At 39.3% G+C, this 12,500-nt stretch overlaps 1 non-coding gene across 1 annotated transcript; it reads left to right on the top strand.

Annotated features, from left to right (window-relative positions):
- The first annotated feature begins 5,100 nt into the window (after nucleotides 1-5,100).
- On the top strand, nucleotides 5,101-5,194 carry LOC114551628 (small nucleolar RNA SNORD116). The gene has a single exon (XR_003691954.1). It is a non-coding gene; the product is annotated as a small nucleolar RNA SNORD116 (small nucleolar RNA).
- The last annotated feature ends 7,306 nt before the right edge of the window (nucleotides 5,195-12,500 follow it).

Raw genomic sequence — 12,500 nt, 5'->3', positions numbered from 1 at the left:
AAGGAAAAAACTTTTTTTTTTTTTTTTTTTTTTTTAACAATTCAGAAGAATTTGTTTGAATTCTTATTTTTGTATTTCATGTGTTTTAAAAGAGTTTTATTCATATGCAACGGTTTTATTATTTTAAGTTTCTGCTGCCTGAAGAATCAGAGATTAATTAGATTATATATTATTATATTATTAATTATAATTAAAAGGTTTAGTTTCTATGCTTTTGAGATTTTGAAGGAAGATAAAATGTAAAATGTTTTTGTACAAACGTTGTGAAACGTATTGTTTACAGACTCACTGCAGCAGTATTATTAATAATAATGTGTATTAACCCACTTCCTGTTTCTGAGACTGATCACAACTGACATTTATGAAAAATCTTTTATTTTGGAGTTTGTCAGAATCTTATTGTGAAAACCAGTTCAACTTTTAACCCTCTGTAATATTCTTTTTATTTCCTGCTCTGTGATGTCATTGCAGCAGCTGATTGTAAAATAAAAAACTTTTTCTATTGTTTGTCTGGTTTCGCTCTCTGAATCTCTAAACTCTCATCACTGTTTACGCTGATAGATAGATAGATAGATAGATAGATAAATATATATACACATATACATATGTAATGTATATATATATTTTTATTTTATTTTCATTTATCCTTTATTTTACCAGGTGATGTCCCATTGAGATAGTCAAATCTCTTTTACAAGGGAGCCCTGAGCAATATATATATATATATATATATATATATATATATATATATATATATATATATATATATATATCCCAAAAAAAAAGTATGGTATAGTATAAAAAAATAGTCCCAAAAAATAGTCATGGTATAATATGTATGTCAATAGTCCCAAAAATAGTCCCAAAAAATAGTCATGGTATAGTATGTCGAAAAATAGTCACAAAAAATAGTCATGGTATAATATGTCGAAAAATAGTCCCAAAAATAGTCATAGTATAGTATGTCGAAAAATAGTCACAAAAAATAGTCATGGTATAATATGTCGAAAAATAGTCCCAAAAAATAGTCATAGTATAGTATGTCGAAAAATAGTCCCCAAAAGAAGTCATGGTATAGTATGTCGAAAAATAGTCCCAAAAAAAGGTCATAGTATGTCGAAAAATAGTCCCCAAAAAAAGTCATGGTATAGTATGTCGAAAAATAGTCCCAAAAAATAGTCATGGTATAATATGTCGAAAAATAGTCCCAAAAAAAAGTCATAGTATAGTATATCGAAAAATAGTCCCCAAAAAAGTCATAGTATAGTATGTCGAAAAAAATAGTCCCCAAAAAATAGTCATGGTATAATATGTTGAAAAATAGTCCCAAAAAAAAGTCATAGTATAGTATATCGAAAAATAGTCCCCAAAAAAGTCATAGTATAGTATGTCGAAAAATAGTCCCCAAAAAAAGTCATGGTATAGTATGTTGAAAAATAGTCCCAAAAAATAGTCATGGTATAATATGTTGAAAAATAGTCCCAAAAAAAAGTCATAGTATAGTATATTGAAAAAATAGTCCCCAAAAAAAAGTCATAGTATAGTATGTCGAAAAATAGTCCCCAAAAAAAAAATAGTATAGTATGTTGAAAAAATAGTCCCAAAAATAGTCATGGTATAATATGTTAAAAAAAAAGTCATAGTAGTCCCAAAATAGTCCCAAAAAGTCATAGTATAGTATGTCTAAAAAATAGTCCCAAAAAAAAGTCAAATATAGTCCCATAGTCATAGTATAGTATGTCTAAAAAAATAGTCCCAAAAAAAAAGTCAAATATAGTGGAGTAGTATAGTATAGTCAAAATAGTCCCCAAAAAATAGTCCCCAAAAAAAAGTCATAGTATAGTATGTCGAAAAATAGTCCCAAAAAATAGTCATGGTATAGTATGTCTAAAAAATAGTCCCAAAAAAAAGTCAAATATAGTGGAGTAGTATAGTATAGTCATAGTATAGTATTTCAAAAAATAGTCCCCAAAAAAAAGTCATGGTGTAGTATGTCGAAAAATAGTCCCAAAAAATAGTCCCAAAAAAAGTCATGGTATAGTATGTCAATGAAATAGTCCCAAAAAATAGTCCCCAAAAAAAAGTCATACTATAGTATGTCGAAAAATAGTCTCCACAAAATAGTCCCCAAAAAAAGTCATAGTATAGTATGTCGAAAAATAGTCCCCAAAAAATAGTCATGGTATAGTATGTCGAAAAATAGTCCCAAAAAATAGTCCCCAAAAAAAGTCATAGTATAGTATGTCAAAAAATAGTCCCAAAAAATAGTCATGGTATAGTATGTCAAAAAATAGTCCCAAAAAATAGTCCCCAAAAAAAAAAGTAGTCCCCAAAAAAAGTCCCAAAAATAGTCATGGTATAGTATGTCTAAAAAATAGTCCCAAAAAAAAGTCAAATATAGTGGAGTAGTATAGTATAGTCATAGTATAGTATTTCAAAAAATAGTCCCCAAAAAAAAAAAAATATAATGGTGTAAAAAGTAAAAAAAAAAGTCATGGTATAGTATGTCAATGAAATAGTCCCAAAAAAATAGTCCCCAAAAAAAAGTCATACTATAGTATGTCGAAAAATAGTCCCAAAAAATAGTCCCCAAAAAAAGTCATAGTATAGTATGTCAAAAAATAGTCCCAAAAAATAGTCATGGTATAGTATGTCGAAAAATAGTCCCAAAAAAATAGTCCCCAAAAAAAAGTCATAGTATAGTATGTCAAAAAATAGTCCCAAAAAAAAGTCATGGTATAGTATGTCAAAAAATAGTCCCAAAAAATAGTCCCCAAAAAAAAGTCATGGTATAGTATGTCGAAAAATAGTCCCAAAAAATAGTCCCCAAAAAAAGTCATGGTATAGTATGTCCCAAAAATAGTCCCCAAAAAAAAGTCATGGTATAGTATGTTGAAAAATAGTCCCAAAAAATAGTCCCAAAAAATAGTCCCCAAAAAAAGTCATGGTATAGTATGTCGAAAAAAGTCCCCCACAAAAAAAGTCATAGTATAGTATATCGAAAAATAGTCCCAAAAAATAGTCCCCAAAAAATAATCATGGTATAGTATGTCGAAAAATAGTCCCAAAAAAAAGTCATGGTATAGTATGTCGAAAAATAGTCCCAAAAATTAGTCATGGTATAGTATGTCGAAAAATAGTCTCAAAAATAGTCCCCAAAAGAAGTCATGGTATAGTATGTCGAAAAATAGTCCCAAAAAATAGTCCCCAAAAAAAGTCATGGTATAGTATGTCGAAAAATAGTCCCAAAAAATAGTCATGGTATAGTATGTCGAAAAATAGTCCCCAAAAAAAAAAAATATTATAGTATGTCCCAAAAAATAGTCCCAAAAATAGTCCCCCAAAAAAGTCATGGTATAAGTATGTCGAAAAAATAGTCCCAAAAAATAGTCCCCAAAAAAAAGTCATGGTATAGTATGTCGAAAAATAGTCCCAAAAAATAGTCCCCAAAAAAAAAGTCATGGTATAGTATGTCGAAAAATAGTCCCAAAAATAGTCCCCAAAAAAATCATAGTATAGTATGTCGAAAAATAGTCCCAAAAAATAGTCCCCAAAAAAAAAGTCATGGTATAGTATGTCGAAAAATAGTCCCAAAAAATAGTCCCCAAAAAAAAGTCATGGTATAGTATGTCGAAAAATAGTCCCAAAAAATAGTCCCCAAAAAAAGTCATAGTATAGTATGTCAAAAAATAGTCCCAAAAAATAGTCATGGTATAGTATGTCAAAAAATAGTCCCAAAAAATAGTCCCCAAAAAAAAGTCATGGTATAGTATGTCGAAAAATAGTCCCAAAAAATAGTCCCCAAAAAAAGTCATGGTATAGTATGTCGAAAAATAGTCCCCAAAAAAAAGTCATGGTATAGTATGTTGAAAAATAGTCCCAAAAAATAGTCCCAAAAAATAGTCCCCAAAAAAAGTCATGGTATAGTATGTCGAAAAAAGTCCCCCACAAAAAAAGTCATAGTATAGTATATCGAAAAATAGTCCCAAAAAATAGTCCCCAAAAAATAATCATGGTATAGTATGTCGAAAAATAGTCCCAAAAATTAGTCATGGTATAGTATGTCGAAAAATAGTCCCAAAAATTAGTCATGGTATAGTATGTCGAAAAATAGTCTCAAAAAATAGTCCCCAAAAGAAGTCATGGTATAGTATGTCGAAAAATAGTCCCAAAAAATAGTCCCCAAAAGAAGTCATGGTATAGTATGTCGAAAAATAGTCCCAAAAAATAGTCATGGTATAGTATGTCGAAAAATAGTCCCCAAAAAAAAGTCATATTATAGTATGTCGAAAAATAGTCCCAAAAAATAGTCCCCCAAAAAAAGTCATGGTATAAGTATGTCGAAAAATAGTCCCAAAAAATAGTCCCCAAAAAAAGTCATGGTATAGTATGTCGAAAAATAGTCCCAAAAAATAGTCCCCAAAAAAAAGTCATGGTATAGTATGTCGAAAAATAGTCCCAAAAAATAGTCCCCAAAAAAAAATCATAGTATAGTATGTCGAAAAATAGTCCCAAAAAATAGTCCCCCAAAAAAAGTCATGGTATAGTATGTCGAAAAATAGTCCCAAAAAATAGTCCCCAAAAAAAAGTCATGGTATAGTATGTCGAAAAATAGTCCCAAAAAATAGTCATGGTATAGTATGTCGAAAAATAGTCCCAAAAAATAGTCATGGTATAGTATGTCAAAAAATAGTCCCAAAAAATAGTCCCCAAAAAAAAGTCATGGTATAGTATGTCGAAAAATAGTCCCCCCCCCCCCAAAAAAAGTCATAGTATAGCTGCTTTCTGAGCGGAGGGATTTTTGTAGTCCTAGAACATAACGTTCCTAGAACATAACGTTCCTAGAACATAACGTTCCTATAACTCTTGTTTTCTTCTGTTCTGACTGGACCGATTTGGGGATTTTTAAGTCCCTCTGGATGCAGTTCCTGTAACTCTTCCAGCTCCTACTTCAGGTCAGGGTCTTCTGTCCCCTTCTCAGCATCGGGACCTAGATCAACCAGGGTCTGGTTTCTGGTACAGACAGACCAACAACGGGACAGTTTTAACAGTTTTCACCATCTTATTCATCACTAAATTCACTTCTGACAACAGAGAAATGAACTGTTGACATTTTGAATATCGGCAGTCTTGTGAAAATTGATGCTGAATTGATTGATCACTGTTTTTTTTCTTTTTCATCAAACTGCAGTTTTTGCAAGTTCCCACAATTTCATCGTATAAAATTGCATAAATATCATATAGAGCATATTCCGTCGCATTTTTTAAGAAAAAGTGCCGCATAATCAAGGAGTTTTGCCCTCAACATTCACAAAACAACTCTGTATTTTTCTGGAAGGACTGGTAACTAGGGGGGCCAAAATGTATCGTGAACCCAAACTGATACACGGGCCGGTTCTAAATCTGCAAGGGGCCAGATTTGAGTTTACCCCGAGTTTGACCCACTTGTCCTACGTGATCCTTATCTGCACTTTCCTCTGATACCAACACGCGCCGGTGTCCATGACCACGTTGGGAGTAACGGTGTTTAAGTATAATGGTGCGTTCTTTTTGTCCACCAAAGTCGATCTACGAGTCGTTTTCCGGCAGGCCCGGATTGGCTAATCGGGGGCACCGGGAGAATTCCCGGTGGGCCGGTCTGGTTGTTTGGTTGTGAGGGCCGGTGTTCAGGTGTGGCACTGGGCTGAAATCATAGCAGAATATTATGATTTCTGTCCCTATGCTGCCTGCACTCACAGCCCACTCGTTATATTTACAGTATTTATTTGTTCTGGCAGCCCACCGTTCTCTCCATTCATGCAGCCCACTCGCAGAGTGCCGCCTGGTTAATGATGACCTATTTATGTTCCGAGTCCTCCGACGGCAGCACCTCGCTAGAAAAACAACAAACCATCATCGTACACAAGTCCCTGGTGCTTGTTGGAGGATGCCACTGCGAGCAGAAAGAAGCTGTTTTAAACGGGTAGTAGAAAGGGCCAAACGGCACTTAAAAAGCTTCAATTTAAAAGGAGAGCTCTAGAAAGTGACTCGGCCAGATGAACTTTTTCTATTTTTAGCAAAACGCCAAATGAAGACGTTGAGACGGGTAAGCTAAGTTAGTTAGGAGAAGTGACTGCAAACCAGCGTTTATGTTTATGAATCAAACTTGTTGTTGTAGCTCCGCAGCAGCAGCTAGTAGTCCTACTGGTCCAGTCTGCTGCTAACAGTGACGATGAAGAGCCAGTAAGGTTACCGAGCAGCAGCTAGTAGTCCTACTGGTCCAGTCTGCTGCTAACAGTGACGATGAAGAGCCAGTAAGGTTACCGAGCAGCAGCTAGTAGTCCTACTGGTCCAGTCTGCTGCTAACAGTGATGATGAAGAGCCAGTAAGGTTACCAAGCAGCAGCTAGTAGTCCTACTGGTCCAGTCTGCTGCTAACGGTGACGATGAAGAGCCAGTAAGGTTACCGAGCAGCAGCTAGTAGTCCTACTGGTCCAGTCTGCTGCTAACAGTGATGATGAAGAGCCAGTAAGGTTACCAAGCAGCAGCTAGTAGTCCTACTGGTCCAGTCTGCTGCTAACAGTGACGATGAAGAGCCAGTAAGGTTACCGAGCAGCAGCTAGTAGTCCTACTGGTCCAGTCTGCTGCTAACGGTGACGATGAAGAGCCAGTAAGGTTACCGAGCAGCAGCTAGTAGTCCTACTGGTCCAGTCTGCTGCTAACGGTGATGATGAAGAGCCAGTAAGGTTACCAAGCAGCAGCTAGTAGTCCTACTGGTCCAGTCTGCTGCTAACAGTGACGATGAAGAGCCAGTAAGGTTACCGAGCAGCAGCTAGTAGTCCTACTGGTCCAGTCTGCTGCTAACGGTGACGATGAAGAGCCAGTAAGGTTACCGAGCAGCAGCTAGTAGTCCTACTGGTCCAGTCTGCTGCTAACAGTGACGATGAAGAGCCAGTAAGGTTACCAAGCAGCAGCTAGTAGTCCTACTGGTCCAGTCTGCTGCTAACAGTGATGATGAAGAGCCAGTAAGGTTACCGAGCAGCAGCTAGTAGTCCTACTGGTCCAGTCTGCTGCTAACAGTGACGATGAAGAGCCAGTAAGGTTACCAAGCAGCAGCTAGTAGTCCTACTGGTCCAGTCTGCTGCTAACAGTGACGATGAAGAGCCAGTAAGGTTACCGAGCAGCAGCTAGTAGTCCTACTGGTCCAGTCTGCTGCTAACGGTGACGATGAAGAGCCAGTAAGGTTACCGAGCAGCAGCTAGTAGTCCTACTGGTCCAGTCTGCTGCTAACGGTGACGATGAAGAGCCAGTAAGGTTACCGAGCAGCAGCTAGTAGTCCTACTGGTCCAGTCTGCTGCTAACGGTGACGATGAAGAGCCAGTAAGGTTACCGAGCAGCAGCTAGTAGTCCTACTGGTCCAGTCTGCTGCTAACAGTGACGATGAAGAGCCAGTAAGGTTACCGAGCAGCAGCTAGTAGTCCTACTGGTCCAGTCTGCTGCTAACGGTGATGATGAAGAGCCAGTAAGGTTACCGAGCAGCAGCTAGTAGTCCTACTGGTCCAGTCTGCTGCTAACAGTGACGATGAAGAGCCAGTAAGGTTACCGAGCAGCAGCTAGTAGTCCTACTGGTCCAGTCTGCTGCTAACAGTGACGATGAAGAGCCAGTAAGGTTACCGAGCAGCAGCTAGTAGTCCTACTGGTCCAGTCTGCTGCTAACAGTGACGATGAAGAGCCAGTAAGGTTACCAAGCAGCAGCTAGTAGTCCTACTGGTCCAGTCTGCTGCTAACGGTGACGATGAAGAGCCAGTAAGGTTACCAAGCAGCAGCTAGTAGTCCTACTGGTCCAGTCTGCTGCTAACGGTGACGATGAAGAGCCAGTAAGGTTACCGAGCAGCAGCTAGTAGTCCTACTGGTCCAGTCTGCTGCTAACGGTGACGATGAAGAGCCAGTAAGGTTACCGAGCAGCAGCTAGTAGTCCTACTGGTCCAGTCTGCTGCTAACAGTGACGATGAAGAGCCAGTAAGGTTACCAAGCAGCAGCTAGTAGTCCTACTGGTCCAGTCTGCTGCTAACAGTGACGATGAAGAGCCAGTAAGGTTACCGAGCAGCAGCTAGTAGTCCTACTGGTCCAGTCTGCTGCTAACGGTGATGATGAAGAGCCAGTAAGGTTACCAAGCAGCAGCTAGTAGTCCTACTGGTCCAGTCTGCTGCTAACGGTGACGATGAAGAGCCAGTAAGGTTACCGAGCAGCAGCTAGTAGTCCTACTGGTCCAGTCTGCTGCTAACGGTGACGATGAAGAGCCAGTAAGGTTACCGAGCAGCAGCTAGTAGTCCTACTGGTCCAGTCTGCTGCTAACGGTGACGATGAAGAGCCAGTAAGGTTACCGAGCAGCAGCTAGTAGTCCTACTGGTCCAGTCTGCTGCTAACGGTGACGATGAAGAGCCAGTAAGGTTACCGAGCAGCAGCTAGTAGTCCTACTGGTCCAGTCTGCTGCTAACAGTGATGATGAAGAGCCAGTAAGGTTACCAAGCAGCAGCTAGTAGTCCTACTGGTCCAGTCTGCTGCTAACAGTGATGATGAAGAGCCAGTAAGGTTACCAAGCAGCAGCTAGTAGTCCTACTGGTCCAGTCTGCTGCTAACAGTGATGATGAAGAGCCAGTAAGGTTACCAAGCAGCAGCTAGTAGTCCTACTGGTCCAGTCTGCTGCTAACAGTGACGATGAAGAGCCAGTAAGGTTACCGAGCAGCAGCTAGTAGTCCTACTGGTCCAGTCTGCTGCTAACAGTGACGATGAAGAGCCAGTAAGGTTACCAAGCAGCAGCTAGTAGTCCTACTGGTCCAGTCTGCTGCTAACAGTGACGATGAAGAGCCAGTAAGGTTACCAAGCAGCAGCTAGTAGTCCTACTGGTCCAGTCTGCTGCTAACGGTGACGATGAAGAGCCAGTAAGGTTACCAAGCAGCAGCTATATGAGAACAGAACTCCAGTTTGGGCAGGTAGGGTTGATCATTGACTGAATATTATAAGAATTAATAAGAGTGTGGTGTTGACCTGCTCTATATGAAAAATGTCCTGGGATAATTAATGATGCCAGATGATTCTGCACTACCATAATGACACTGACTTGACTTGATCAGAAAGCTTTGTAACAAGGAGAGATTTGTGCTGAGAATTATGAACATTTATAAAATGTGATTTAGTGTCAGAAGCAGAGCCAGTAGTGGATAGCTGCTGTCAGTGTGGATGGCTCATCTACTGTAAGCTGTTGTATCACAGTGTGTGAACAAGCAAACAGGATCAGATTAGCTACAATATAATCACTTTTTATGCCCAAATATTACTTGTGACCCATTATGAAAGTTATATTTTATATTCAAAGGAAAAAATAGATTATGGTGTCATTAGAAAGTGCAATACAATGTATCTTGTTCTTTATTTAATCTGTGATTACTTATTTGCACAGAAACAGATTCTGATATTGTTCAACATCATTGGGTTGTTGTTAAGATGTTAACTTTTCTAATAAATCTACATTGTGAAGCAACACTTGGAAATACTGATATTTAACAAAATACGCTGAATTACAAGGATGTAGAGGACAGGGCTCAGACTTATATACTAAGGTTTTGATTACATTTTTTTTTAATATAGTCATTCGTGAAGTAAAGTGGGCCGGTCTAAGGCATGAAAATCCAGGGCTGAAAATGAGTCCCAATCCGGCCCTGTTTTACAGAGTTACGAACCGGAAGTTGCAAAAAGAACGCCCCCCCTCGTACAACAGTGCATGTGCAGAACATTTTGCGCAGGCAGAACGGATCGTGTACTGACAGCTGTCACTGACTTTAGTAGGTGTCGGTACACAATCTGTTTTGCACATGCGCTGTTGTACGAGGATTTACGACGCTGCACGATCTGTTCCACGCTTCCGGTCGACAGCCAAGCTAACGTTAGTTTAGCTAACAGCTAATTCGGCTAACCGCTAGCTGAGACAGCATGTAATAACTTCAGAATGTTTGTAAACAATCGGCACCAAGATACTTCCGGCCACCGGACCAACGGAAGAGATCCGGTCGGCTACTGTAAACCGTTACATTGTTACAAACGTTGTTGATAAAAGTTGAAACGATGACGAAAACGTGCTGTGTTTGGGGTTGCACCGCCAGATATACAGCACAAGGTGAAGGGTTTTATCGATTTCCTTCAGAAAAAAGTTAATTTTTCCAGCGGAGCCAATTCCAACGGGGCAGACTGGGAACCAAACCTCCATCATCGCGTTTGTGGAAGACGTTTTCTCACAGGTAATGTATAAAATGTTTGGTTTGGTTGTCTTTGAGTAATTTACCAAAACCTAATGGCTAGCCTGCTAGCTAACGTCAGCACTAGTTTTGGCAGTGCTAGCTAGCGTTTGCCCAGCTGTAAAGAAACAGCCACAGCTACACAGCTGATGGCTAGAACTAGCTGTCAGCGTCATGACTTGGCTCCATCGATATGCTTTCACAGTGCAAGGTCAAGTTAAATGTCTAAATGTAAGGGAACAGAGCTGTAACAGACTGAAAGCTTGCAGTCTTTCTGAATGTAGTGCAAGCAAACTAAATTTGGACTAACGTTTCCACAAGTGTTTGTTTACGCTGTAAAGAAGACCGCAAACTTTTACTGTCTTCTTCTTCTTCTTCTTCTTTAGAGTTTAACGGCAGTTGGCATCCAACGCGTTGCATTACTGCCTCCTATTGACAATTTCTCAATATCTTATTTATTCAGACCAATACACTACAATTTCCTAAAAACACCAGTACCTTTCAAAAACGCAAATAGATATTTCCGTCCAGTCATAATAACACCACTTTCAAGGACATCTGTAATCCTGAGTTCACCTAAACCTAACTTCTGTAGTCCAGCAAACATAACCCCTCTTTCTCGGACATATTTCCTGCATGACATCAATACATGCTCCACTGTCTCCATTACCTCACATACATTGCACTGGCCAGTCGGATGTTTCCCCAATATAAAAAGTGTACCATTTAATCTACTGTGACCTATTCTCAGTCTACTGACAATTACTTGTTCTTGTCGGTTAAACCCACTGTAACTCATCCCTCCTTGGCCTACCTTAGCCTGAATCATATGCAATTTCCTCCCCTTATTTCCACCATCCCAATACTGTTGCCACGGTCTGGAAATTTCTTCCCACACAATGCTTTTCCCCTCTGACTTTGATAGTTTAGTATTCAGTTCCACAGCACCCTTCTTAACCGCCTCCTTTGCCAGTTTATCCACTCGCTCATTACCTGGTATACCTGCATGAGCAGGAACCCACATGAACACCACATTCATACCCTGATCAACAAACCTTGAATTTGTAAACAAAATTTCATACACAATTTCTTGGTGATTCCTGGCTGATCCTGACTTGAGACTCGACAGCGCTGACACCGAGTCACTACAAATGAGTACATTGCGCATCATCACCTCTTCCACCCATTGTACAGCTAACAAAAGACCTAACAATTCAACAGCATACACACTTAAATAGTTCTTCCCTACTGACTCCAGTCTGATAACTGGGAATCACCACTGCAGCCCCCGTTGCCCCTGTCAGTAAATCTTTCGATCCATCAGTAAAAACCTGTACATACCCACCATAATTTCTATCTCTATAATCGTAATATTCTTGAACTATGTCAACTATCTTATTCTTGCGCTTAATATTCAGCAACTCCAGGTCTACACAAGCAACATTCAGCATCCAGGCTGGCATCACAGGCCACAGAACAGTTGAGCAAAATTCCATTTCCTGGACTTTCATCTGCTCTGCTATTTCCTCACCTAACCATCCAAAACTTGCCTTTCGCTCTTTACCCCTCTCCCAGCAATTCTCCAATACCCTCTTTGTAGGATGCCAGTCATCATGGCCTTTTCAATTTTTCACTGAAAATTTAAAACCCCCATTGTGTTCCCCAGTCTGCCACTCGCGTAACTGCATCCTGCATTTTCTTAATCAAATAGTCAATATTTCTCCCTCTTTTCCACACAGCTCCGTCATCAGCGAACAATGATCTACCTATTTCCATCAGAATATTCACATACACATCATTTATCATAATAGAGAAAAGCATCGGACTCACTACACTCCCCTGAGGTGTCCCATTTTTAACAACAAACATGCTGGATACCTCAGAACCTATCTTCACTCGTATGGTCCTTTTATCCAAAAAACCCATTATCCAATTGAACATATTCCCCCCAACTCCAATCTGATGTAACTTTATTAGCAGCCCCTCAGTCCATAACATATCATAAGCTTTCTCCACATCAAAAACACTGCAACCACTGTCTCTTTATTTACTTGGGCTTTCCTTATTTCATCCTCTAAACACACCACTGGATCCATAGTATTCCTACCTTTCCGAAACCACTTTGATAAGCTGCCATCATGCCTCTACTTTCAATAAAATGTACTAACCTCTCATTTATCATACGCCCATTAATTTACAAATGTGTGAAGTCAATGCAATTGGCCTATAA

This window comes from Perca flavescens, unplaced genomic scaffold (genome assembly GCF_004354835.1).
Source record: "Perca flavescens isolate YP-PL-M2 unplaced genomic scaffold, PFLA_1.0 EPR50_1.1_unplaced_scaf_26, whole genome shotgun sequence".
Classification (NCBI taxonomy): domain Eukaryota; kingdom Metazoa; phylum Chordata; class Actinopteri; order Perciformes; family Percidae; genus Perca; species Perca flavescens.
This window is presented reverse-complemented; position numbering and strand designations above follow the sequence as displayed.